This window comes from Terrapene carolina, unplaced genomic scaffold, assembly GCF_002925995.2.
Source record: "Terrapene carolina triunguis isolate 2854851 unplaced genomic scaffold, T_m_triunguis-2.0 Scaffold42, whole genome shotgun sequence".
NCBI lineage: Eukaryota > Metazoa > Chordata > Testudines > Emydidae > Terrapene > Terrapene triunguis.
This window is the reverse complement of record NW_020664393.1, coordinates 28311493-28338466: the sequence shown is the minus strand read 5'-3', so window position 1 is coordinate 28338466 and position 26974 is coordinate 28311493. Positions and strand designations below refer to the sequence as shown.

At 40.3% G+C, this 26974-nt stretch overlaps 1 protein-coding gene across 3 annotated transcripts in view; it reads left to right on the top strand.

Moving 5' to 3' along the window:
- The first annotated feature begins 445 nt into the window (after window positions 1-445).
- MYO6 (myosin VI) overlaps window positions 446-26974 on the top strand; it is a 165825-nt gene continuing 139296 nt past the window's right edge. For all 3 annotated transcript variants that reach the window (XM_026654567.2, XM_026654564.2, XM_024193955.2), the window contains exon 1: window positions 446-508. The gene's annotated coding sequence lies outside the window, so the exon portion shown is untranslated. The remainder of the gene's footprint in view (window positions 509-26974) is intronic.

Below are 26974 nucleotides of genomic sequence, written 5' to 3'. Positions count from 1 at the left end.
GATGTTAGCACTTAGCTGGGTGGAGGTAACCCCCACCCCCTCAACTCCCTGGCCAGACACTGGGTCACAAAGCAAGGCAGAGCCTGAGCCAGGAGTAGGAACCAGGGCTAAAGGGTGACACAGGGAGGGTCATTTCCCCCCTGACAGTCAGGACAGGCTCGAGCAGGGCCCAGGGGTTGCAGGTAACCAGGCCGATGCCTGGAGCGCCCGGACTCAGCCCCACTCTCAGGGCCGTTTTAGTGTCGCGGAGCGGGTCCACCAAGCCGGGTTCTCAGCGGTGGGGGAGGGCCCCGGCCGGCGGAGAAGAGGACCGGGGCCGTGATGAGCCGCAGACAGGCGGCGGGGCGGGGGAGTCCCCGTGACGGGCGCTCTGGGCCGGGTCGAGCCGCGCCTCCCCCTCCGTACCGCTGACGTCTGCGGCACCTCCCTGGACTCTGCTCCGGGGCGGGGCTGCAGCAGCGCAGGGGCCGCGGCGGCATCAGCTGGGGACAGAGCGCGGCGGCGGCAGGTAACCGGGGCAGCGCGGCGCAGCAGCGGCCGGCCGGGGCCAGGCTGCCCGGGCAGGAGAGCTCCGCGGCAGGCCCTGGGTCCTCGGCTCGCCACCCCCGTCCCGGGCTCTTCTGCCCTCCCAGGCAGGCCCTGGGGCCACCCCGGCCCACTGGGGTCCCTGGTCCCCACCACTCCCCCGCCCTGGGGCCCTGGGCTCCGGCTCCCGCTGGCCGCTGCCTCGGGGTCTCTTCTGCCCCCTCTCCCGGTGCCCGGCTCGCCTGGGCCGCTCCGCTGACTGCGTGCCGGCCGCGAGCCGGCCCCCGACCACTGCGGGGTGGTCGCAGCTGGAGCCCGGCTGCCGGGGAGAGCTGGGGGCGCGCACCTGTCGGGGGAGAAATGCTGGGGCCAAACACACGCAGGCGATGTAAAGCGGCCCGGCAGGGCGTCGTGCTGGGAACAGCCTCGGGGAAGCGTTAGCCGGACCCAGGGGCGCGCAGCGTGTCGGGCTGGGAAGGGAGTGAGAGGTTCTGGGAACTTTCTGGGTGAGCTGATGCTTAGAAAAGTTTCCAAATCAGATTGTGTGTGTCCGTGTCCAGAGCATTATTCATAGGGTGCAAGTCTCTTACCCCAGCAGCTGTAGAAAAGAAACTTTATTCATCAGACTGACTTAGATGCGACTCTCGAAATTCCCTGTTATACCCAATATAGAGGAAATGCTTTTCTAGAGAGGTTTAAAAATTGGAAGGTTAAAGAAGTTGAACGTCAGGAGGAGAGTAGCTAATTCTCTCTTGCATTTTCGTTGTGTACAGTAGCTCTCTCACCTCACACACCTTTCTTTAAATAAACATACAGTTTGCCAATTAATTGGGAAGGAGAAATAGAAGGGCAAAACTAGCACATGAGTCCCAAGTATTCAGACACATCCTGAGCTCTTACACAGTAGTTAAAAGAGGCTGGGGCCCCTAAATTATGTATTTGAAGATTTAAGCAATTGAAAGGGAGAGCTCAGGGATTCATCTGGAAGAAGGTAGACTTTTCCTGGCAGTGTGATTTTTTTTTTCTTCCTTCTTCTTACAGTGAGAACTTTCTTACTGTGCATACATACAGATAAAGTGCAGTGAAAATGTCATTTTAATCATCTCACTCAGAAATTCCTTCTTGTGGTGTTTTCTTATTCTGTAACAGACATTTGTACTATTGTTGTCTCCATTTCAAAAGAGTAAACGTTTCTGTGCCAGTACAACTATACAAAGTAAAGACTCGTGTGCACAAAGCGAGATTTTGTATCAACTGGTCTAAGGACATAATCAGGACTGCAAAAAGCATACTTTCTGTTGAAGCTTTTTGCCTTTTGCAGGTTTGATTACTTTATGCTCATCACTTTCTCAAAAATGATTTACACTATCTAAAAGCTGGCTTCTAAGCTCTGTATCTCCACATTAATTTTCAAGCAGAACAAAGTTTAATAAAAATGTTCTTTCACTGCACAGTTTAATCACCCATTACTTGGAATACAATGCACAGTGTATCTTATGTTAGGTTTCAGAGTAGCAGCCGTGTTAGTCTGTATCTGCAAAAAGAACAGGAGTACTTGTGGCACCTTAGAGACTAACAAATTTATTTGAGCATAAGCTTTCGTGGGCTACAGCCCACTTCTTCGTATGCATAGAATGTATTGTAGATGCTTACTCATGCTTGACCAATGGATTCTTAACTAGTAAATCCTAATATTACCAGATACTTGTAAAAACTTGAAATGGCTAAATTAATAGACTAGATGAAAGGATGTTTGTTACTTATTACTTAGGTAACTGCTATTGATAGAATGTATCAACCCCCACTTTTTTTGTCAAAGGTGAGAGTAAGCGTATGTCATTATTTAAAATAAGTGTCTTGGCTTACTCATGCAAGGTAAAGAACTTTCTGTGGAATGAGCTAATTTCTGACAATTCAGTTGAATTTATTAGGCTATAAACTAGCCTATGAACTTGTTCTGCAGTGATCAGAGTACAAAGGTTGAGAACAGAGTCAAGTTTTCCTTTATTGCAAAAATTAACAGAGCGTAAAGAGAAATACTCAGGTTAAATTCCATCTATAATTTAGTTTTTCAGAAGGAAATAAGGTTGGTAAAACCTAAGAACAATAGGAATGTTTCTATGATATTTTTTAAAGCTTCCACTGGATTTTTTAAAAACAATTTTGTTCCTGTAGTGTTTGCTATTCAGACACTGCAGAACTGTGCCGATGAATAAGATCCAGAAAGAGAACATGACTGTAAACAAAAGTGTAACTAACTGATTTAATTTCATTATCCAGGTTGAGAGAATAAACCCACAATAAAAATATCAGATAGTGAAATGTAAAATCTTTCATAATCTAAAATGTTTGTTTTAACATGGTAAAATAAACTTTAATGTGACTGTATCCTTCAGCTCCAGTGCTGCAGCTGTGCCTCAGTAGTCTGTAGTATAGACCATTCCTATGTTGATGGAAGGGGTTTTTCCAGGGGTGTAGTTAATCTGCCTTTTTGAGAGGTGGTAGCTACGTTGATGGAAGAATTCTTTTGTTGACCTACCTGTGTTTACACTAGGGGTTATTTAATGGAACTGCGGCACTCAGGGCACAACATTTTTCACAACCCTGAATGGCATAGCTAGGTTGATGTAACTTTTAAGTGTAGACCAGACCTTAGTAGAAGTACAGTTGCTGCTTCAGTATGAAATTTGTTATAAAATTGCAAAATCAGGAGGAAGACCCCAGCAAAAATGAAAAAATGAAGACACTGTTAATTGAGTTGGTAAACTTGTGTCAAAATTCAAAGTGTGATTCCATATAGCTTCAATGTGATTGTCATGGATTAAAGCCATAGGATTGAACCAGAAGGCTATTTTAGACCTGTGTGGACTTGCATGTCCAATTCATATTAAATACATCATCATATCTCTTATAGTAACATCTCCAGCATGTCTAGAAAAAGCCACTTTATTTAAAATAAATATAATTTCTATAATGTCAAACTGCTGTCATTTTCATTGTTTGGTAGTGATGTGATTTTACACCTTAATAAAAATGTAGATATTAAGAGATATTAAGTTTGTATACAATGTTGAAATGTGGCAGCTTTGTGCTTGCATTCCTGTTGTTTTAAATGCTACATTTCTTTGTGCCAGCTTGTAGTAAATACTGATAGCTGAGTCCTGAATATATGTGTTTATAATGAAGAACTGACAGACACTTCATTGTAGTTTGCAGTGTTGTTGTAGCCATGTTGGTCCCAGGATACTAAAGAAACAAAGTGGGTGAGGTAATATCTTCTATTGGACCAACCTGAAGAAAAGCTCTGTGTAACTAGAGAGCTTGTCTCTTTCACCAACAGAAGTTGGTAGTTTAAAGATATTACCTCACCCACCTTGTCTCTCTAACTTAACTATATTGACAGTAGAGAATAGTATAGGGATATAATGAACATATGGAATAGAATTGCTATTGAATTAAAGGTCTGTTGAAGAAGTTGAATGTGCCTGTGTTATGTGGAAAGCTAAAAGGAGCTGGCGTGATGGATGGACTAAGCAGTCTTCTCCGGTTGTCGGAGGGGTTCTTAAATTTATAAATTTTTAATATCCAGATAAAGCTATAAATTCTTGGGCTTTTTCATTTGCAGTAGAATTATTTCTCATATTTAACTATTAATGATTATACATATAAATGTAATTTTTATGCACTTTACTTGACGTACATATTGTTCATCTAGTGTAACAAAACCCTCACCATACTGATAGAAATAATTGATCTAGACCAGTGGTTCCCAAACTGGGGTTCACAAAATGTTACAGGGGGTTTTTGGGAAAAAATTCCCTAATGGCGGACAGAGCTGTCCCTAGGGACCCTGGGCAGCACAGCCCGGAGCCGGTGGACTTCCAAGAGCTAAGCAGATCTATCACACTGAGGAGATTGAAACTTCAAGACTCCTTATAAGAAATGGAAAGGGAGGTGGATATTTTTTGCTGTTTTTAAAATGAAATAGGCAGCTAGTATTGTTTTTAAAATTATTATGAAGAACAAGTTTAAGCTTTGTTGTAACGTGCGTTGTTTGCCTGGACTGCTCAAGACCTGAATGCTTATATAGGAGGAACTCTTTGAGTTGGCTTCTTAAATACCTTCATGTTGTTTCACATCTGATACTCCTTGATGAAACATAGGAGCCTTGTCTTATAACAGGCTGATTCACATTGATACAAGCTACAAAAGTGATAACTTGGAAGAGTGTTGCCGTTTTCATAATGTAATAAAAATACTGTAATGATAAATAATAATAATAAATACTGTGCAATAAGCATGTCATAACAACAAATTTTATATTTCCAAGATCACTGCTTTTATAATTTATACTCAGGTAAAGGAGAAAATCCCCGGAAATATTCATTTTTAGGAGGGGGTTTGCGAGACCTGACATTTTAGTGAAAGGGGTTCCCAGGTTGTTGAAGTTTGGGAACCACTGATCTAGACAAAGTGACTGACTTCTCAGTGGAGCAAACTTTTCCTGTTAGGAGCAGGAAAGGCGAGTGAACAGTAAGTGTGTCTATTTCAGGGCCCAATCCAAAATTATTGAAATTAATAGAAAAATTCCCATTGACTTCAGTTGCAGTGGGATTGAACCCTTAAACAGTAATTTGCTAAATAGAACCTGGGCTTACCTGTACAGTTTTATTTAATATTGAATGGAAAGAGAACCTCTGTGCTATCTGTCATTTTCTAAAACAACATTTCACAAATGATCCTGCTGAACCTATTTTGCAAAGATGAAGTTAAATGGACAATTCAGTTTTTTTAAAGGCATAGTTTTATCTGATAGTGGATTATTTCATTTACTATAGTAGGCGTTTGTTTTTTTTAGTTGACTAGATCTAGTTAATTGGTTGAAATCCAGAAAATTTGAACCAAGTGAAATTCATATGTTGAAGTACACACCCAATAGCACTAAAGCAATAAATCTGGCAGGTCTGCAAATCTTGCTTATATCGGGTAGGGCGGTGCTTATTTGATTAAGTGGCAGCAGCTTTTTGAAGTAAAACTAAGCTACCTACTTTTATAGATTGCTTGTAGCTTGGTCTGCGCTCAAAAATTTTGATGCTCACAGGGTTAAATCAAGTACTTAGAAAGCATGGGTGAACACAGTCTTACGAGCATTACAAGTATTGTTTATATTTATGTTATCTCTGAGCAAATCCTGCTCTTGACTGATAACTCAGAGCTCAGTCTCGCTCATCTGTCAACTGCTCTGACTCTACTTTGCTCTCAGGCTTGCATAGAGTTATTAAGGAAGAATTTGTATGGACCCACATCTATTCACAACCTCTGGGATCCTGGCTAGTGCGAGTGCAGTCGAGTCAGTATAGTAGCCATTTTTAACGAGAGATTCCATATTTGTGAGCAGCAAGTTCAGCCACTTTAATCTTAAATTTACATGGAAATTTCAAAACATACCCAGCATTCAGATGACCGGGTACAAGGATTAAAAATATTAAAACAGATATTTTAGTGATTGTAACACTCTTCATTTAGATGTCTCTATGTGGATAAGGAATTTAATAAGATACTTGTATGCTTAGCTTTATGGAGTCATTGAACGTTACCATTTTTTCCCTAATAATATTTGCTGATCACTTTAAGCCTAATACTACTTCTGTACCCATGCAGGTGGGTTTAGTTACTGGAAGGTGTTGAGAGAGTTGAGTGATCCTCTAGTGTATTGTACGTTTCTGCTGCAGTGCTAATAGTGTTGTCTACGTGTCCCACAGGATGACGATGTTGTTGCATCTTCTGTTTTCTATTGCTTTTTCCTTTTGGTTTCTGGATTAACTGACGTCTGTCAGTCTCATTCTCCCCCGCCCTCCCCCCATTTACATTTTCTAAAATTAGACCTGCCAGCTATGTATTGGTTTGTGGGAACACATGCACATTGTATCATTCCTCTGCTGTCCTTAGCTATTCTGTGCTGGGATCAAGCTATTTTTCTGAGACTAATATTCTTGTAAATTTCAATAACAGTGTGACGGCTTGCCCTGCCCTTCCGACTGCCACCTGATGTATTGGGGTACCACTGAGCCCACCTCTTCCACCAGCCTGGGCCCCCTCACCCTGTCCTGCTAAGCCAGGCCCTCAAGCCTTCTCTAGCTCACACACAGGTAGGGACACACCCAGCTGCAGAAAGACACAGACACTGAAATCAGTACTGCATGGGAAGGCTTCAGCTAAGGAATTGCCCAGCACTCCAGTGCATTCCTGCCTGGGGAGTAAACCCAAAATTGTATTGTCTCGCACTGCACCGAGAACTGAACTTGGATAATAGTTGATTCCTGAAACAGAACAGATTCTGACTTCCATTTTCACAGATGTATTGGGATCTGCAGCGTTAGTAGGAACAAAATGTAGTACAGTGGTTCTCAACCCGGGGTCTGGGGCCCCCTGGAGGGCTGCAAACAGGTTTCAGGGGGACCGCCAAGCAGGGCTAGTGTTCGATTCACTGGGGCCCAAGGCAGAAAGCCGAAGCCTCACCATGTGGGGCTGAAGCCTAGGGTCCTGAACCCTGCCACCTGAGGCTGAAGTTGAAGCCTGAGGAACTTAGCTTTGCGGGGCCCCTTGTGGTGTGGGGCCTTGGGCCGTAGTCTTGCTTGCCCTAACACCGGCTCTGGTTTTCCTATGCATAAAAAAGTTGTTGCAGCACAGCTGGGCCATTGAGTTTTTATAACATGTTGGGGCGGGGGGGAGTGGGGCTCAGAAAAAAAAGGTTGAGAACCCTGATGTAGTACACACTTTTTCACCATGGTAAGTAAATATTATGAATAAGAACAGGAGTACTTGTGGCACCTTAGAGACTAACAAATTTATTTGAGCATAAGCTTTCATGGGCTACAGCCCACTTCTTTGGATGCATAGAATGGAACATATATTGAGGAGATATATATACACATACAGAGAGCATGAAAAGGTGGGAGTTGTCTTACCAACTCTGAGAGGCCAATTAAGTAAGAGGGGAAAAAAAACTTTTGAAGTGATAATCAAGATAGCCCAGTACAGACAGTTTGAAAAGAAGTGTGAGAGTACTTACATGGGGAGATAGATTCAATGTTTGTGATGGCTCAGCCATTCTCGGTCTCTATTTAAGCCTAAATTGATTGTATCTAATTTGCATATCAATTCAAGCTCAGCAGTTTCTCGTTGGAGTCTGTTTTTGAAACTTTTTTGTTGCAAAATTGCCACCTGCAGGTCTGTCATTGAATGACCAGACAGGTTAAAATGTTCTCCTACTGGGTTTTGAATGTTATGATTCCTGATGTCAGATTTGTGTCCATTAATTCTTTTGTGTATTTGCGGTTTGGCCAATGTACATGGCAGAGGGGCATTATGAATAAGGTGACTATTTAGTCACAGAGGTCATGGCATTCACGGATTCCGTGACTTTACCAGACCTCCGAAGAATAGAGCTGTTGAGTAAGACGACAAATGGGCTAGAGGCAGGACTGTGTGCCCCTTCCCTGCTGGAATCAGGACCCTGCAGCCCCTGACCTGTGGTTTGCGGGGGGGTGGAGGGACTGCAGCTGGGCTGTGCTCCCCTGTCCCGCGGCTTCCACTGGCTTCCTAAGCTGTAGCCAGCTCCAGAGCTGGGGCTGCACACTCCCCACTGTGCCCCAGCCCTGCAGCTTCTGCCAGAGGCTGTGCTGCAGCCAGGGTCATGCACTCCAGCCCCATGTGTAGGATGCTGAACCCCCTCCCTGGCTGCAGCCAGCTCCAGAGCTGGGGCTATGCACCTGTTGCACCCCAGCCCAATGGCTTCCACCGGGGGCTGCAGCCAGGTTATCTAGGGCTAGGTCATGGGCTCCGTGAATTTTTGTGTATTGCCCGTGACCTGTCCATGACTTTTACTAAAAATAACGGTGACAAAATCTTAGCCTTAATTATGAACAAACACCAAGAATAGAGCTGTTGAGTAAGAAGACAATTGTTACTTAAGATTCTTCAGAGTAGGGCTACACTAGTCATGGGTTCTTTTGGGGGTGTTTTTGTTTAGGGCCCTCTGTTCCTGGTGCTTTTTGTACCAGTCCAAACTGTTTTTTTGTGGCCTTTTCAGCTTTCCCCAAAACACACTGGTGGCTGTGAGATAGTTAGTTATTTTTTCCTTGTTGTTTTATTCCTTTTCGCGGTCCCTGCAATTTATTCAGCCACTTTCCTTTCTCATGGCTGGTTGGGGGAGGGGTGGACTCCCCCAATTCTTTCTTGGCAGGTAGCAGAGTGTGTGCAATGGCCTTGGGCTGGAGTCAGCTCCTTATCTTCGGGTGTAGCTGGAACATCAAGTTAACCTGTTTTTTTTTTTTTGTTTTTTTTTTTTCTCCCCCTCTGGCCTTTCCTCACCTGTAAAGAAACCTTTCATTCCACACTTACACCTTTAACCCTTCCCAAAATGCCTTGCGATGCTTGCAACAGTGTTAGCAACATGCAATGCTGATCTGCCTCCCCAGGGGACCCCCTGAGGGAGGGGGGCCCCTGGGTTGTGACATTCCCCCCTTGACCCCGAGTCAACATTTTGTTGTGAGGGGTCACCATTTAGGTTTTTACCCTCCCTCGGACATGGTGGCTAGGGTTACTGTTGGTTTTTTACATAAACAGCAAGATAGCACAAACAAAAAGGTTAGGGCAGCAACAATTGCATACACTAGCCAGTAGTGGCTTCTGGCTTTATTAGTAACATAGCATAACATGTTTTTTTGTTGGCATAGATGCCCCATTTGGATGGCTGTGACAAAGGCAGCTTTTTTTAGATTAAACGTGTGCTGCCACACTGTAAAGGAGGAGGCATTTGTTTGGAATATGTGAGTTGTTTTTGTGTGTGTGTGAAGGGCAGGAACACATTGGGTGTAATTTATGAAAAATTAAACACAACATAATTAGAGATATTAACCATACTTTGCATAACTGCGGGCCAATGCATTGCAGAAGTGTTGTGCCTGAGAGTGTAACAGCAAATTAAGGGACACCCTGGGGTAGGTGGTTTTTTAAACACACGCAGAGGTATTGGTAAACACATGGGCCTTAGTGGGGGCATATTTTGATGCTTTTTTTTTTTTTTTTGCAGATGTGTTGTTTTTTTTTATAAAAGTGACCTGGCAGTACCTTTTTTTTATATTTTATTTGAGGGGGCTTTATAAGCCACAGCTGCTAAGTGTTGCCCTTTGCAATTTATATGTGCTGATAGTTAGAAGTTGTAGTCAGCACATACTGCTTAGCCATGTTAGTGGGGAGGCACCAGCTTTTATATGTTGCGATGGGCCACCCAGTTTTAGAGGCAGCCTTTTTAAAGGCCTGGTTGGATTTTTATAGCAGGGGCCCTTTTGGGTTAATTCCATTTGGGATTTAATTGGGGAGGGATACGCAGGGCCAGGGGACCTGAGGCTTTTGGCAGGGGGCCGCCCCTGGAAAAATACTCAGGTAATATGTGATGCCACGTTTTTAGGATGCTAAGCCACAGTTGCCCCCCTGCCAGTGGATAATTGACCTTTTTTTTACCATGGCTAATTTTGAACAGTGCTAAAATTAACAAAGGAGGACAAAAGCGTTGGACACCCGCAGATTTTTATAGATCTGCGCTACTATATATACATTATATTATATTAATAAATTTTGCAGGCCTGAAGCAGCAAGAGCGGTTCCACCACTTTTGTTTGGGGTTTTCCTGGGCTTTTGCTATTACTGCTTGGTTGTGTTAACAAAGCAAAAGAGGAAAGAGAAAGAACAATATGAATGCACCTCTTGGGGAAACTGAGGCACAGACCAAGAACTCCCTAAATTATTAGTTTTGTTACAGCCCTTTTTGGCTTTTATTATGGATGTTGTTTACCTGGTTTAGGAGGTTACAACAATGATATTGCATTTAGGATTTAATAACACTGCTCTACAGCCAAAATGCTTCTGAAATAAATGTAGTCAAACTTTACTAATTCGGGGTCACTGAGAACGAAAATGATGCTTAAAATTGTTGATTGGCTCTAGTTCTCAAGATATGCTATTGGGTCAGTATATATGACCCTTGACTTGGGAATGGCGGAGGATAAGTGAGTTATAAAGGGAAGGGATCTCAATTTAAACCAGAAATGACTAAAATACATCTTTGACTGGATCTATGAATAAATCTATGACTGGGTTTGGACAGTACTTGCTTTTTAGGCAAAACAATGACTGATGCAATCTGAAGCTGGTATTGCGTCATACATGATATGAATTGCATCATGTTATTCCTAGAAGTCATGGATGATGCAATCATAACGAAGCTTACATCACTCTGCTGAACAAATTGCCCTCTATCAGCTCTAGAAATCATAGAGTGTCGTGCTCTCTTATTTGTCAGTCTTTGATTTTGCAAAGGGACACATTTCTGTTTAGCCAAAGTGAGCAGAGATGCCTCGTACTTGTGTGAACAGTGCAGATAACTTCTGCTATGTTTGTGGTGAAGTGACTTTTGCATCACAAAAGCGCAGTATAACCACTATGGTTAAGAAAGCCTATCACCTTTCTTTTGGCTGCAAAATTGGAGATCAGGACAAGAGGTGGGCCCCACACATATGCTGCAACACTTGTGCAACAAATCTTCGCCAGTGGTTGAACAGGAAAAGGAAATCTATGCCTTTTGCAGTGCCAATGATTTGGAGAGAGCCAAAAGATCATACCAGCAATTGTTACTTCTGCATGGTGCCTCCAGTTGGGAAAGGTGTGTCAAAGAAGAAAAAGTGGACTGTTCATTATCCAAACATTCCATCAGCTATACGCCCAGTACCCCACGGAGAATGACTGCCGGTTCCTGATGCACCAGAATCATTCTCACTTGAGTCAGACGAGGAAGAGGAAGAGGATGAAACTTCTGGTCCTGAACCATCAATGTCACAGGATCCACATTTTCTCCCATCCTCCTCCTCTGAACCACACCTCATAACACAAGGTGAACTGAATGACCTCGTCAGGGATTTGGAACTACCCAAGAGTAAGGCAGAGCTGTTGGGCTCCAGACTACAGCAGTGGAATCTCCTGGCAGGTGATGTTAGGGTTTCCATGTTCCGTGACCGTCAAAAGGATCTTGTCCCATTCTTTTTCATGGAAGGTGATCTTGTAGCCTGCAACAACATCGATGGTGTGATGGCAGCCCTCAACATCGTTCACGATCCAGATGAGTGGAGACTGTTCATTGATTCATCGAAGTCGAGTCTTAAAGCTGTTTTACTGCATAATGGCAATGTTTTGCCATCAATTCCAGTTGGTCATGCAGTCCATATGAAAGAAACCTATGACAACATGAAACAACTTTTGAGGTGCATAAACTATGACCAACATCAGTGGGAGCTTTGTGGCGATTTGAAGGTTGTTGCTCTCTTGCTTGGTCTGCAGACTGGATACACAAAGTACTGCTGTTTTCTCTGCGAATGGGATAGTCGTGCAAGAGATTCCTACTACATCAAGAAAGATTGGCCACTCCGACAGTCATTGGAGCCTGGGAGGAAAAGTGTTCAGCAGCCACCACTTGTTGAATCAAGGAAGATTTTGTTACCACCCTTACACATCAAGCTGGGTCTGATGAAGAACTTTGTCAAGGCCATTGACAAAACACAAGCAGCTTTCAAGTACCTCCGTGGAAAATTTCCAAGGTTAAGTGAAGCTAAGATAAAGGAAGGTGTCTTTGTTGGTCCTCAGATTCGTGAACTTCTTCGAGATGATGCATTTGACCATGCACTGCGTGGCAAGGAAAAGACGGCATGGAAAGCCTTCCAGTTAGTGGCAATAAATTTTCTCGGAAACAACAAGGCAGACAACTACAGGTTGTTGGTGGAAAACCTCCTGAAGGCATACAAAAACCTTGGTTGCAACATGTCACTAAAGATACATTTTTTGCACTCTCATCTAGATTTTTTTCCACCGAACTGCGGAGCAGTGAGCGACGAGCACGGCGAGTGATTTCACCAGGACATTGCAACAATGGAGAAACGCTATCAGGGCAAATGGAGCCCATCAATGCTTGCAGACTATTGCTGGACAGTGACAAGAGATGCTCCATTTAATGAATACAAGAGACAAGCCAAAAAGCGCCGAGTAGACACTGAATAGGACTAAACTATGTACATAAGTTTTTTGCCTTTTGTTTCATAATAAATGTTATTTATATAACCCTTTTGCTGATTTTTAAAGTGTTACATAAACAGGACAGATGAAATATTATCATGTAAAGCAACCATAAACACATGAAAAGACCTAAGTTTACAATTTGATTAAAACTCTACTATCTACACAATATACATAGACATAAAATGTAAAATCTTAAATATCTTAGAAACAGTAGCCAATCAGTTGTTTTAATTGTCATATTTGAATTCAGCACATCAAAATACATAATAAATAGCACATTTTATCTCTGAAGCAGACGACTTCTCAAAAATTGTAGACCAGTGTAATCATTCCATGAGGAAAGCCGTTCATAGGGAAATTATGTACCATCGTGCATAAAAGGTTAGGGCTTGCTTCGGTTCCTTTGTTTTTTTTATTGCATTAACATAGGTAATAGTTTAAAGGTTTTTTTTTTTTTAAAGGTTTGTATCTGATAATAAAAACAAGTAGCTGCTGTAATGTGGGTGTAAAATACCGTATGACAGTTATCAGCTAGCATTGTACAGACATATCTAATAAAGGTCTCAAAACCTGAAATCTGATATTTCAGCTCTTCTTAAGTAAATATTTAATGAATGTAGTCTAGATAACTGTAAGACTGAAAACATCTGAAGGGCAAAATATTTTCAGAAGTATGCAATATCATTTTTTGTCTTCTATGGATATTAGTGAATAAAAATCTTAGTTTTTGAAATTATATTCAATGTATGGAATATGTAATATTTAAACCTTTTAATAAATTTCACTACAGTTAAAACTGATGTGTTTTGAGTGTCTAATTTTTATAGATAGTTGTCCCACAAAATCATACAATATTGAAAACCATCTGAGCAATTTTTCCTTGACTTTTTATGCATGTTTCATCTTTTAGATTCAATACTTAATATTATAGTTGAGGAAGAATACTAGGAGCAACTGAGGTACAATTGGCTTGTTTGGTCTGCTGCTAGTTTCTAAAATACATGCTGAGATGCAGTAGAGAAGCAGAAATTATTGTGATTATATTTGAAAGGGCTCCAATGTTGATCCAGAGAATGTAGACTAGTAAACCCTACATCCGTGTCTGTCAAATTGTTTCAAATGATAATTAAAAACAGAATAACAAAACATCTGGAAGATCATGATATGATCGGGTCTAACCAACAGAGATTCTGCAAAATAAAATTCTCTCTAATCTGTTAGAATTCTTTGAATCTGTCAGTGGATAAGAGAGCATTTACTAAATTTATTTAGACTACCAAAAGGTCTTTAACAACGGTCAAGACAAGAGGCTAGTAAAGAAGTTAAGTAGTTATGGGGTGAGAGACAAAGTATTGTCATGGATTAAAAACTGGGTTGAAGACAGCAAGCAAAGAGTAGGATTAATTTGTAATTTTTCATCATTGTAAAAGGTTATGTATTAGGTCCTCATGTTTAATACAATTAAGCTTGGAATAATTTGATTAAAAAAAATTTTTTTGACATAACATCGGTATTTATTTCTAAGATTTTTTTTGTATTTTTATCAATTTAAATTTTCACAGTTGCAGGAAATTTTGGGAGGATCAGTAGTGTGGGTCAGACAATTATTTAATGACAATAGACATTGAGATTCAAAGAGTTCATGCTTTATAGCTGAGAAAACATATTGTCAACATTGAATGTCAAAATATACAAAGTAAAATCCTTAAATAAAACTTTAATAAATTCTCTAGCAGCAACTTTTTTACTTCATCTATATTATTGATGGAAATATATATATTTTGGTTTGTTGTGTGTATGGTGAAATTGATGTTTACTGACAGCGACTAAAAAAATCTCATCCTTCCAAACCTAAATATATTAATGAACTGGAAGAGCGATGAGTAGCGAGGTAGCAAAATTTTCAGATGGCATAAAGTTATTTAAATTAGTCAGGATCAGATAGGAGTGTGGTGAACTTCAGACGCAACTAAACAAGCTAGGTGAATGGTTAGCATGATTGGGCAAATTAACTGTATCTGCTCAAGAAAGGGAGCTGGGTGTTGTGGAGAACTCAATAAAGATCTCTGCTCAATGTGCTGCTGTGGTCAAAAAAGCAAACAAGATGTTATGTTGCATAAGGAATGGGATGGTGACTGAAACAAAAATATTATGCTTTTATATACATCAACAATGCAGCCTCATCTGGAGACTGTACTTTGCTGCTCACCCTATCTTAAAGAGGATAATGCAGAATTAGAGGGGGTTCAGAGAAGGTGACAACAATCAAGGGCATGAAAATCTCACATTTGAAGAGATTGAGAAGACTGGGATTGTTCACCTTAAAGTGGAGAGGAATAAGAGGGGACATGATAAAAATATATAAAATAGTGAATGGTGTAGAGAAGCTAGACTCAGTAATTTCTGTTCTCCCTTTCTGATAACAAAAGAGAAAAGGGACCTTGAGTGGAAATTAAAAGGTGGAAAACTCAAAAACTGACTAAAGAAAGTGATTTTGATATGTATAATTAAACCATGGAACTTACTACCACAGAAAGTTGTTGATGTCAAGGTCTTAATACGATTTAAAAAGGAATTGGCTATTTATACAGACATCAAGAATATTAATTTGTTATAATTAACTATAACATTGTTTTGGAAATGATATTAAACCTCCTGCTGCAGAGTTTAACCCAGTCTCTAATAGTTAGAGATCAAGAGAAGATCTGTTTGAGGGCAGATTGTCCCACATCTGCCTAATGGAGGGTTGCTATTAAAGCATCTGGTATTGGTCGTTTTCCAGCAGTAGTAATTACTAGAGATTATTGTTGAGGATGCTGAACATTATTATAAAGAGAAGGGTGGTTGTACTTCAGGTGTGTCACTTCCCTTGAAGAGCAAGCGTGCTGTCTGTCTGAACAGTATTCCATGTAAGGGACATCTATGCTCCAGGGAGTGCTGCCTTGGCTTTCAATGCTTTTCTAGGTGCAGCTCAAGGTTGGTGACAGCAGGCATTTTTAGAAGCTATTTTCTCTGGTGTTTGCTAAAAGTCAGAGAATAATGAGCCAGGCCTATCTCTTCTCTCAGGGACTGAGCAAGGATGATGCCGATGAATTCTTTAATGTCACTCTGTTTGCTGGTGGAGAGGGAGGAAAATGCAAGCTGTGAATTTGCCAAAATATGTGCATTCAGAATGGCAGATGTTGGGGGGGAATGGTTTTCTAGTAAGTCTAATATAGACAAATGTGAGAGCAGTGAGCAGGCTCTGGGGAAAGGGAATTTATGGAGGATCTACATGGGGGTAGAGAAAAGAAATTTAGTGATGGAAGTAAACATTTAAGTGAGGCTGGGCTGGGGGAAGGAATTGGTTGCTACTTTTTCAAGCTCAGCTGTTAGCACTCTTCAAATTACTAAACCCAAATGGGAATTATTCCCTTCCCCCCAGCACATCCATTACGCTCTGAAACATCTACTGTAAATTACTGGCCTACCCTAAGATTCAGGTGTCCATTAAAAGGCCGAATTGGAACCTGTTACAGGGCTTCAGTACAGATTATCTAGTAATACTACACTTAAATTGAGATCCTTATGGTCTGCTGTGGTGTCTCTACCCTGGGTAAAAGGGCTGGAGAGGAATAAAACCTTGTGTTTGGCTGGGGGAGGATACCCCCAGTGCAGGCACTGTAAGAGACAGCTTTGACGCTGTCTTCTGAGGACCTCCTTGCACACCCTGGCATAGGGGGGCATACAAGGAAAAGTGTTGGGATGGGGATACAGCATTGCAGAGGTCCTGGGCAGTGCTGCAAACCACAGGGCATCCTAAGGAGATTAGCATAATTTAGACACACGCTCAGGATTGTCTAAATAGTTCTGCGGGCCTCTAAGAAGCGAAGCACACAATTTCATCCTTGGAGTTTATAAAAGAAATCTGTTTGCAAGAGGTGGATTGATTCTCTGGGGTGAAGAAGCAGCAATGTAAACTGTTTGTCTCCCCAAGTCCCTTACAATGAGCCTGCTTGCCCTTTCAGATAGCATTTTGTGGCTGTCTGTCCAATCCCAACTGTGTGTAAGTCAGTTGTCTTTTGTGTAATAGGAAGGGAAGCTCATTTTGAAGTTGGAGGAGGGGAAGGGATGCAGAATCTGAAGAGGAAGGGAGGAGATGAGAGTCCAGGAAATGGCATATCATAATAATGTAAATCTAGTAATTTTCCTTATTACATTCCTTCTTGTAGTGAAAACATGTCTGATGAAAAATCCTCCCTTCAAATTTTTTTTTTTTAAATTAAAAAAAAATATTAATTGAAGACTCTAACAACAATAAGCCACACCTGGGTAGTTATGGTTATTAGGGCACTTCCTGGGTGGTTCAAGTTACATACTTGAAGTATGCACCTAGTACATCTGTAATGACTTATTGCCATGTGTTTTATTGGCATTACCACAGGGAGACGTTTGTATATAATTCTCTATGAGAGAAAGAGAGAGAGAGACGGCAGAAACTTCAGAGTTTAAACTTGTAAATTTGGTTCCTTACAGTAAATACTTCTGCATTGGAAAAGGATTGTCAATCAGCACAGGTTGGTAGGCATGTAACTGAATTCACTGCTTTATAGTAGCTGTCGGGTGTTTATGAAGTTCATACAGGTAGATTCACCCAAGGTTCAGATTGAGCTGCTAGTTGGTGGCACAGTTTTCTAGCTCGTCATTTTCACGTAACAAAAATAAATGTTTCTAGCCCTTTTAAAGAAGAACTGATGCACCTGTGTTTTTTGACAGACTAAAACTTTCTTCCTCTCCAGATCATAACAGACTTCGTTATCTTGCAAGATGTGCTGTAAGGCCCATCTTTTCTCCCTTGCCTGTGAGGAGAAGGGTATAGGGTATGCCTGGTGGCGCTGGTGAGAGACTGGTGATTTGTGGGGTGGGTCAATTAATTTCTGTTTATGTTGTTACTGGCTTATTGAATTTGATTGAGGGGGGAGGGTGGAACTGATGTGTTTTGTTAGCTTCAGTGTATTTTTTAAAAAAGATTGTACAGGGCACTTAGAGTAGTAAGTGGGTGCTCTTTTTATTGTTTATAAATATCCAGATAAAGCAATAACTTTGGAAAGTAAAAAAGAGGAAATTCACATCTTAATGGGGGCATTAACTCTGAAACTTCCAGTTAACTTTGTTGTTAGTGTTAATTCTCACTATTCATGTTAGCCGAAACAAACAGCTGCTTTGGGATTGTGGGTGAAGCTTGGGCTTCCCCAAATCCAGTGTTGGATGTGCTTTTTTTCTAATGGTAATCTGTTTCTTTTAAATAACCTTGCACTTTCTATAAAAATGATCGGAAATTATCTTCAGCCCTGCTTATAGTTTAATTTAAGATGACGAGAGGTGTAGCCTGTTTAATTTATTTAGCATGGTAAGGCTGTTGGAAAGGGTGGAACCAAGGTGAAGAGAGGGTGGAGGCTCCAATAACATGGTATAATGGGGACACTGATTCATTTATTAGCCATCTGTTTCTCTGAATGGTTCTGTTTATGCTCCAGTTTAATGGACCATGAGTTACTTTTCAGAATTGATGGACTTGATACACACTTTATATTTCTTTTACATTTTGTAAGGAAAATGTGCATATGTATGTAATTTTTGTTTTGATTAGTTAATCATAAATAAGTACATGCAAAAGAATATTCTCCTAGCCTTTGTAAAAAAAGGGACTTAAATACAGAAGGACAAAGCGAATCACACCACCACACAGGTAAGAGTATATTTTATAGGTATTACATTTCTGAGTAATGTGTCCTCAAAATCAAGGTATGGTAGTTCAGTATATATGTGTTCTCAGTGAGACCAAGGATACCCTCATTGCAAGTAGTTTAGTGAGAACTAGAAAGAGAAAAATAAGAAGTAAAAATACGGGGTAGAGGAGCCATACCAGCCAGAGAGAGCTGTCCATGGAAAGTAGTATAGGTTTGCTGGCATGTATCCAGCCAAGGATGGGTGGAAGGGTGTTGAGTCAGAGGGCAAGCTGTGTCTTTGCTGTCTCTGAGGCACCCCTTCCAGGTGACAGGCCTATACTTGCACTTCTTTCAGAGTGGAATCCCTCAATTCACCCCACATTTGACCAGACCACAGCACCCCCTGTTCTCCAACCTTTTTGCCTCAACAGGTCCAACAGAGTTTGGACTCTGCTATAGATGTCTCCCTGGGAGCTTGTGACTAGTATGAAGTTGCAGTGACAGAGAATAGCTTCCTCAAAACATGGTATGATTAATATTTTATAGCAATATAACCAAGCAAGAGGTAAGATTAACATAACAAAATCTTAAATGCATATTGTCTTACCTAAACTGTCATGGGAAGGCTAAGTTTAAGTAGATCCCACTGGACTTAGGCACCACCCACCCCCTTCAAGGGGTTGGGAAAGACAGGCTGCACTGCTGCAACCTCTGCCTCTCTTGCGGTCTGACCTCTCTAGTCTGTTTGTCTCTCCCTGAGGTCACAGGCATTTATCCATTTAAAAGTTCCTTTGTTCAAGGCTTCCCACCTTAAGACCCACCGAGGTTTCAAGCAGGGCTCCTGGTCAAATGCAACACTCCAGGTGGGTTGGAGGCAAACTTTCAGCAGTGACTTCCTTTTATTGTCTATTAGAGCACCTTTGGGTTTCATAGATCCAGCTACACCACAAGACTTAAACAAAATAGAGATATACGGTTTTCTTAAAATTTTAAATAAAGATCTGTCCCCCAGTCTTCGCAGAGGGGTAACCAGCGTTGTGATAATCAATGGTGTGCTGTGGATCTGTTAGGATATGATCTCCTAGGACTCTTTAGTGATATAAAGGGATGGAAAACATAATTTAAAAGCTTTTAGTTTTCTGGTTCTCATGAAGAATATTTAGTTTAATAAAACCTTTAAAAAATCCCTCGAAATGCAAACCCTACCTGCAGCAGAGGTTGTGGGTTTCTCCCTCTCCTCCTCTCCCCCCTGCAAGAGGGAGAAGTGCCAGAGACTCCATGAAGTCCACTAGGGACTTTGTTGTTGCTATTGATTTTACATGGAAGGTGCTCAGATATTACAGAGATACCCAGGAGTATAAAACCCTAAAATAGATACATTTTTTAAAACCACCATCTCCAAGAAAGTTTGATTAAACTGGCCATTTTTAGCAGTTGTCCTGGTTATCATGATTGCAGTGTTTGCTGCTTGTGTACTTCCAAAAAACCATTTCCCTTGAGGAGAAGAATGCTAAATGAGTGTATCACCTACATGTATGTGGAACAGAGAAGATCCATGCTGGAATTAGTGCAAAATTAAGAACCTGTCTCTAGAATAAGTTACTATTGGATTTACCGATATTTACTAAAGTTCATGGGTATTGAACACTTCTTGTAAACATTTGACATGAGGAGGCCTGTTATATAAAGTCCAAAAAAGTGCCTGTGAGTTTGATGGATGGCCTTGAATTGGATTGCTTTGGTGCAGAAGGCCATAAAACCAAAATGGATACTTTAAAAAGTGTGTGTAATGAAATCTCCAGAATCTTTTCTCTGATGGTTATTAAACCAGGGTTGGGTTTTTGAGTTCATTAGTAACTCTCAGATATGGGAAGGAGCAAAGAGACTTACCATAAGTCAGTTTGGAAGGTCTAGGGGAAGGATCTTCAGACTTCAGAGTTAGTAACAATACATTTTTAAGATGGAGGGATTTCCAGGTCTAGTCAGTCAGATCATGCTGGAGTTGGTATAATGAGTTGAAGGTGCTGTTCCTGAGATCACAGAAGGTGTTAGAATAAAAAAAAGTATAAGAAGATTTAAGTTTCTTTGAAGCTTGATTAAGAATTATTTGGCTTTATCCTCCTCTCCAAAGGATTGGGTAACTGGATAATAGGTTTAAATGTGCCAAATAACAAAACACATGGATCCTGCGGCAGTTGATCTAAGTGATCTAATTAAATTTGGAAGAAAGATTTTTTCCTCTCACTTGTGTCACCTGGGAAAATACTAATGATATGTAACAGGTAGAGTTAAATTGGGTTGTGACTGTCTTTGGGGGATGGTGGTGGGGAGGTTATGAATAGTGAAATGTGATTTTAAAAACAAGTGCTATGCCAAGTTAACTTCTCTGCAGTGCATCAGGTGCTCCAACCTCCCCTTCCCCAAACATATTGACCTCTGAGAAATCCAATGGCTGATTTATTTTATTGATGTTGGAAGAAGAGCCACTGTTGCAACATTCCTAGATTGTATTTCTGGACATCTAGGGCAGGAGTGGATAGAACTGGTGCAGCCTAACATAGCATTTTCTGATTGCTTTAGGAGAAGGCTATGTTGATTACAAAGCTCTGTTGGCCACATCTTAGAAGTCCACATCAAGTACCCCACTCCTACATGAAACACTACATGTGATTTATCCCCAACCCTCCCTTCTCCACCAGATGGCCCTAAGAAAGGGTAGTAATTTATCTAGTCTAAAACCCCTGATGTATTTTACAAAGGAGTCTCTTTTGCGTTTATTTGTGTCAAGAAGTCCTGTTTCCTAAATATGGGGAAAAATACATATGCAGTTGCTTAAGAGGTAGTAGTAGGTGCATGTGCTTTGCTAAATACACATTTTAAAACTTTTTTTTAACCTCCAAAGAAACTCTGTACTCTTTGTTAACACTTAAAATCTACCAGTGTCAAGATAATTCATAGATTTTTGATGTAGTGTATTTCTGAAAATTTTGAAAATGTTATTGATAACATTATCTGAGTGAGAAATATAAAATTATTCTGATTTCTAAAAAACATTGTACAGAGACCTAATCAGAGATGTCATTTGGAGAACACCTTTAAAAAGGTTTGGGATTTTAATCTTCCTATATTTTTTTAAACCTAACATTGTTAATACTAAGGTGATCTTTGGACATCTGCCTCAATTTTTCCTGTTGTTTAGTAAGTAACATACACAGTATTCAACTGTAGGTTTTGTGTGTCAAACTGTAGGAGAAAGTATTTAAAAGGCACAAAATTAAGCTAAACATTTAGCCATTTTTGTAATCCAGTGAGAGAGAGAATGTCTGGATTTTTTTTTCTCTCCAATTGAAATAGGCTACCCTCACTCCCTTTCATTTTCCTCTTCATTTCATCATGATTTCTGTATGGTAACTTTGGTACTTTCTTAAAAAGGTAGTATTTTTTTATTGGAGCAACTTCAGCGCTCTGTGTAAGCTCGAAAGTTTGTCTCTCTCAGAAGTTTGGTCCAAAATAAACTATTATCTCACCCACCTTGTCTCGCTAATATTCTGGGACCAATACAGTTACAATAACACTGCATACAAAAATAGCCTACTTTGTCACTTGGAGAGATGACTGGGAAAAATGTTGTATGGCAATCCTAGCTAGTTCGTCAGAACCCCAGAATTTTTGGGGAATCATATAAGATAGTTTAGTCTTCATAAGTTTTTTGTAACCCATAGACATAACCATTAAGAAATCCTAACTTAATGTTTCAGAAGATATAGATCTTTCAGGAGATTTGCACTGATTAGGAATATATGATTTAAAAGAATGTGAATTTTTACTACAGTATTTTCATGTTCTTTATACAATTACATGTCAATCTTAGCATGTTCTTTTGCTTTAAGTTTACTGCTTGGCTTTAAAATTAACTTCTCTTCATAATGTAGATTATTTTAATTAACAAAGAGACAAGTACAGGAAAAGGTTGCTTACAATTCTTCATGCTAATAGCACACTAATGTTTGCAGAGTGTGCTTTGTGTCTAAAATAAACACTGACTTAGTTTTTCTCTTTAGGAATGAGTGGTTGACTCCTGTTTTAATATTGGTTAAAAATAATTTTCTTCTGAAGGTGTGAGGATAACTCATTTTGCTATGATTATTGTCAAGGCCTGAAAGCCTGTCAGCAATCTACCCATCTCCTTTCTCCTCCACTTTTATTTCCCAGTTAGGAAAATTCTTCAAAACATTAATTATCACATATTTTAGAATAGGAATACTTCACTATTTTGACATAGTTGATTTAAAAAAATACATAGAAACTGTTGATGAGAGCTGTACATCTATAAATAAGCTATTAAATAAAAAGGTTTTGTTGCTTGCTAGGTGAAATGTTAAAACTATTAAGCCTTAAATCTGAACTTCAGTCGTGTGAACAAGATGTTGTCCCCTGATTTTTGCTTGGGCGTTTCAGATAAATATTTGTTAAAGGGCAGAAGGGGAAATTGAGGAGGGGACTGGTGAGAATTGGGAGGGGTAGAATTTATGGAGAAAGGAAGGCGAGTGCTCTGGGGTGAATAGGGAACTTTGATGTATTTGTGTGTAGGTACTTCCTTTGTGGGTTGTATAGCAGTCTACCTATTTTGGTACGCTGAAATTTATAAATGTAAACTTTATTGCATTTTTTTCTTCAAGGTTTTTTAGCATTAATATGGGCAAATCTGATGACCTCCAGAATAGTTTTAAAAAGTAACTGAAGTGTACATTGTACTCTAATAATAAATATAATAATAATAATGTCTAGTGCTTTTTATCAGTAGATTTGAAAGTGCTTTATAAAGGAAGCACTAGGAATTGAACCCAGATTACTAAGGAATAAATGAATAGCTTAGTTTCTGGAACTTGGCCAAGTAGTGTGCGAATGACATTTTGGTAATGTGCTTAAGTGTTGGCATTTAAACAATGCTTTTGCTACCTCCAGTCTCCCTTTCTACAGGTCAGTTGTGCGGAGGTTATTCTCATGAGAAGAAAGGAAACTGCAGTATAAATTAGATTAAACAAAAAATGAAAGCCATAGTGTAAACTGAACAAAGGTTACGTTTCTGTTCAAAAAAGCTAAGGAAAGAGCATTTTGTCACATAGTGAAACTGCAGAACTTACAGCTTCCTGACTTCCTGCTGCTGTTTCCTGGTTTCCAGTTTACATCCTCACCTTCTGGGGAGATAGCGCTTCTATCTGATTAGGCTACAGTAGCCACTGGATTGCAGTCAGACTACACTATGGGTGTTCTTTTCTGCAACGGCTACATGAGCATCTGGCTTGACAAACTCATTCAGGTAGGGCTCATGTTAGTTGCATTTGATTAGTCATATCCCAGTTTTAATATGGATTATACTTGTCTACAATTATTGGTTGATTGACCTTCTGTTTGGTGCCAGGCTGTGATGTCACAAATTCCCAGTTAATGCATAGTAGTGACCTCATCGAGAAGATTTGGACCTCCCATAATGTGGATGTTTGGTTAAAGGGTGGGATGAGCCTGAAATCTTTCCTCTCCCTTGTTGTAATGATCTGTTTAACTTCAGGCACTAGCTGCAAAGGTAGTCAACGCCTGCCTTATTTTTCCATCCCTCTTTGGGGAGTAGGAACAGCAAGATGGAGATTTATTTGCGGGGAAGGGTGGTGGAAATATATGGCAATGTAAATTTCAATAGGCATGGTATTGTGGGGGCGGGGGGGGGCATGGAAGTACTATATTTTTCATCCAGGCTAGTAGGCAAAGGGTAATGACATTTCTTAGCAGCTTTTCAAGCCCTGAAAACATACAGGGACTTCAAACAACATACCATACCTTGAAGCTGGAGAGAGTCATGGGGGATTCTACTTTATGGTAGGACCTCAAAAGGCCATGTGAAAACCCTGGTAAAAAAATGTATCCATGCTCCTTAAAGGTTGTTGAAGGAAAAAATGAAAGTGGTGGCACGGGAAAGATCTAGATCCCAATTTATACCTCCAAACCCCCTTGCCCTCGCCCCCTACAGGTTTGGAAAAGTAAATTAGTGACTTGACCTGATTTGTCTGTGCGTAGATAGTATTTCTTGATTAGTTCCTAGCAGTTTTAACAGGTTGCTGTTCTAGCATGATGTTTATTGTGAGTTTGAAGTTAGTCACAGCCTAGCAGAATTTTAACTGCTTGTGTCACTAAATTTGGAGAGAATTGAGGATAATTTATAATTATCCTGTTTTTTTAAAGAAGCTTATGACTGATTGTATAATCTCCTGAAAGGAAAAAATATTTTGGTAACTATTTGAGCGCTATAATAATGAAGATTTTTAAAGTAAACATGGTGCTGAAATACTACGCAGAGCTTTGCTCTGTACATATTAGACCTATACTTCACTTTCATTGTAACCACTCCAAGTAACTCTCAAGTTTGTGATTGGAGGTGTAGGGCAAAATACCTAGAGAGCAATAGAGTAGACTGCCATTGTTAGGGACCCAATAAATAATTAAAGGGATATTGTGTTTGTTTAAATATGTTTTGGGAAGCTGCAGACTTTTAACCTGAAGCAGCATTCTTGCTGATGGATGCTAGAGCTCTGGATTCATATCTCACAGTAATTGCAAACAGAACTTAATAAACAAGAAGAAAAAATATCCTAGTTTGCAAATGTGTTTGGAGATACCACAGTTTTTCCCTGTCAAGTGTGTCCATTGTAAGGTACAGTACGTATTTTAGACACAAATTGATCGTTTTCCCATCCATTCTTGTGCCATTCTTCAAATATACAGTTGATAAATTGCAACTCCTGGGGGCTGGCCCGAGTATGCAGACATCTCAGGTACTCCCTTAGCTTATGAAAACTGGAAATCTTCATTGCTAGAATTCCTTACAGAGCCAACAAGAGAAGAGGGCATTCTTGTTTAGTTCCCATAGGAAAAAATGTGGAATTTAAGTTATTTATGATACTCATTGATGAATTAAGTGGAAATAAATCACTGGTGCTAGATATTGCTCAGTAAAGTTCTGTTGAAACTTAAGAATTAAGTGACTCTTCTGCTATCAAAAATGTGTAGCTGACTTCGTTGATAGATTACTATTCAGGAAGACTCTGTGAATAGCCTTTATAAAAGGTCCTGGAAATTAGATTGCTGTAAATTAGTTGAAGAAAATATTAGTTATAAAATGCCTATGTAAGCATTACTAGTATATTACAAATATTTTTGGAGAGAAATAAACTAAATGAAGGAGAACTGTAGTTATTTGGACTGCCAAAAGCCTTCAATGTCACTCATAAAAAACGTATTGGGAATTTGGACAACACCCAACTTATAGGAATTTGATGTTAAAGAGATACATAAGGAGAGAGAGCTTCTCATTTCCACAGCCAGGGAGTCATCAGCCTTTGTGTAAAGAGGCTGGACCTGAGCTTGACACACTTTGAGGTTATGCATGTGGCGAGAGAAAGGGCTTTGAGAAATTTGCTGTCAATAACGTACCGTCCATTGCTGAAATCTGTCATCTCATCAAGATGGTACACAGCCTTGGGGGTTTTCTGGACTCTTTGTTACTGTTATAAATGCCAATGACTATGGTGGGTAAAAATGCTTTGGTCTGTCTGCAGAAGACTGCACTATTCTATCAGACTCCGATCTGGCCCCATGCATTTTTGACCTCTAGGCTTGATTCTTCTAGTTTGTTCTATGCCAAAATAGCTCTGTTTAGTACTGAATGTTGCAGTTCAACTACCAAAATACACGGGCTGCTAAAAGCACATTGTCCTAGTGCTCTGCTCTCTGCATAAGCTTCCCCAGTGGAATATAGAATCGTATTCAAGGTTTGGTCCTGATATTCTAAGCTCACACTGTGGGATTTGCCCAGTTTACCGGAGGAACTAACTTGTTCAAGGGGACCAGGAATGCCTGTGATAGCCATGTTACACTAGAAAAATTGGAAGTCAATCTCAAGAGTGACATTCCTGAGTGCAGGAGATGGAGCTTTCATAGCAGCTGCCCACAACCATGAAACTTGCTTCTACAAAACATTGAATTGACCACAAATCCCACTTCCTTCTGAACATGCAAAATTAATATATTTGATTTGACTTTACCACAGTCACTATAATTTTAAAATCCCCATCTAGACTGAGGAGAGAGCTTAATTTATGATATTTAAAATAAAAATTATGAAAGAAAAAATGGGAAGGCTCATGCATCTTGATTACAAATTAAATAAAATAGAAACTTAGTAGTCCATGGGGTGAGAGGTAAAGGTGATCATATGTTTAAAAACTGGATAAAAGAAATCAGAGTAGGATATATGGTCAGTTCTTCCTTGGAAAGAGGTTAGCAGTGGGGTGCTGCAAAATCTGTACACATTGAAGGTGACAAAACTTGTTGATACAATTATAGGTAATTCAACTATGTAATTGGGTAAGATGGCAAATGAAGTTCATTATAGACCATTGCAAGATAATGCATATGGGAAGAAATAGTAACTGTACTGATTTACATTGATAGGCTCTAGCTCAGGGGTTCTCAAACTGGGGGTCGGGACCCCTCAGGGGGTCGCGAAGTTATTACATGGGGAGGTCGTGAGCTGTCAGCCTCCACCCTAAACCCCGCTTTGC